Below are 2,580 nucleotides of genomic sequence, written 5' to 3'. Positions count from 1 at the left end.
TATTTCTCCCAGTAGACTGTTGGTGCCAACAGGGTAAGAACTATCACGTATTCCCTGATAAATCCACAGGCCACTTCCAAGGGCTGTCTGCACACAGCATGTGCTCCAGAAATATGTAAGGGAGGCAGGGAAGAAGAAAGGAAAGACTGAGCCTTGAAAAAGGAAAAACAGGTGGAATGGCAGTTCCCCTGGGTGTCCTGAGATACAAACTAAGCCAACCCTGTGGGGTTCCTCTCCCTCCGCATAAAACTTTGCCAAAGCAGTACCTGGGTTCCCACCATGACCTCTTCCTCCTTGGGAAATGTCTTTGCCCCTTTCAAAGATACTCGCCTCTCTCCTCCCCACCAGACACTTTAACATCATTTACACTAATTACGCAGTGGGATAGATTATAATTAGAACTATAAGACCCCTTTCAGACAGCAGGAAAAAGCCAGAAAGTGGAAGAAGAGCTCCTTCTTTCTAGTGAGAAGAGGCCAATAAAGCAGAAGAGTGAAGGCTCATAACTTCCATTCTTGGCTTTCCAGAATGTGTTTATTGATGTTAATCTGTTCTTGTTCTTCCAGTGGGTACTAGTTATATGGGCAGCAGAAAACTTGTCTTCTTAGCTCTTAGATCTGCAGACCAAGAAGAGCCAGGTCCTAATCTGATATAGTGACTATTGTATAGCACTCAGTGATCCTGGAATGGGTGCCAGATGCATTGATCAAATTGAACTTTTAGGTTGTCTATGGAAATGGGGAATAAGGAAGTGACATGGTTTGGCTGTGTCCCCACCCAAATCTCATTTCAAATTCCCACAGGTTGTGGGAGAGACCCAGTGGAAGGTAACTGAATCTTGGGAGCAGGTCTTTTCCATGCTGATCACGTGATAGTGAATAAGTCTTACGAGATCTGATGGTTTTAAAAAGGGGAGTTTCTCTGCAGAAGCTCTCTCTCTCTTTGCCTGCTGCCATCCACATAAGATGTGACTTGCTTCTCCTTGCCTTCCACCATGATTGTGAGGCCTCCTCAGCTGCATGGAACTGTAAATCCAATTAAACCTCTATCTTTGTAAATTGCCCAGTCTTGGGTAAATCTTTATCAGCAGCATAAAAATGGACTAATATAGAAAATTGGTACCAGTAGAGTGGGGTGTTGCTGAAAATATACCCAAAAATATGGAAGCGAATTTGGAACTGGGTAACAAGTAGAGGTTGGAACAATTTGGAGGGCTCAGAAGAAGACAGGAAAATGTGGGAAAGTTTGGAACTTCCTAGAGACTTGTTGAATGGCTTTGCCCAAAATGTTGATAGCAATAGGACAACAAAGTCCAGGCTGAGGTGGTCTCAGAAGGAGATAAGGAACTTGTTGGGAACTGGAGCAAAGGTAACTCTTGTTATGTTTTAGCAAAGAGACTGGTGGCATTTTGCCCCAGCCCTAGAGATTTGTAGAACTTTGAACTTGAGAGAGATGATTTATCTGGTGGAAGAAATTTCTAAGCAGCAAAGCATTCAAGAAGTAACTTGCGTGCTGTTAAAAGCATTCAGTTTTATAAGGGAAGGAGAACATAAAAGTTTGGAAAATGTGCAGCCTGACAATACAATAGAAAAGAAAATCCAATTTTCTGAGGAGAAGTTAAAGCCAGCTGCAGAAATCTGCTTAAGTAACAAGGAGCCAAATGTTAATCCCCAAGACAATAGGGAAAACGTCTCCAGGGCATATCAGAGGTCTTCTGGGCAGCCTCTCCCATCACAAGCCTGGAGGCCTAGGAGGAAAAAATGGTTTCATGGGCTGGCCCAGGGTTCTTGTGCTGTGTGCAGCCTAGGGACTTGGTGCCCTGCATTGCAGCTGCTCGAGCCATGGCTGAAAGGGGCCAAGGTAGAACTTGCCTGTGGCTTCAGAGGGTGCAAGCCCAAAGCCTTGGCAGTTTCCACGTGATGTTGAGCCTGCAAATACACAGAAGTCAAGAAATGGGGTTTGGGAACCTCCACCTAGATTTCAGAAGATGTATGGAAATGCCTGGATGTCCAGGCAGAAGTTTGCTGCAGGTGTGGGGCTCTCATAGAGAACTTCTGCTAGGGCAGTACAGAAGGGAAATGTGGGGTCAGAGCACCCAAATAGAGTCCCCACTGGGGCACCACCTAGTGGAGCTGTGGGAAAAGGGCCACCATCCTCCAGACCCCAGAATGAATGGTAGATCCACTGACAGCTTGCACCATGGGCCCAGAAAAGCCACAGACACTCAACACCAGCCTGTGAAAGCAGCCAGGACAGAGGCTATACCCTGCAAAGCCACAGGGGCAGAGCTGCCAAATACCATGAAAAGCCACCTCTTGCATCAGTGTGACCTGGATGTGAGACATGGAGTCAAAGGAGATCATTTTGGGTTTTGGACTTGCATGAGGCCTGTAGCCACTTTGTTTTGGCCAATTTCTCCCATTTGGAATGGCTGTATTTACTCAATGCCTGTACCCCCATTGTTTCTAGGGAGTAACTAAATTGCTTTTGATTTTACAGGCTCATAAGCAAAAGGAACTTACCTTGTCTCAGATAAGACTTTGGACTGTGGACTTTTGAGTTAATGCTTAAATAAGTTAA

Source organism: Pan paniscus, chromosome 6, assembly GCF_029289425.2.
Source record: "Pan paniscus chromosome 6, NHGRI_mPanPan1-v2.0_pri, whole genome shotgun sequence".
Taxonomy (NCBI): Eukaryota; Metazoa; Chordata; class Mammalia; order Primates; family Hominidae; genus Pan; species Pan paniscus.
This window is presented reverse-complemented; position numbering follows the sequence as displayed.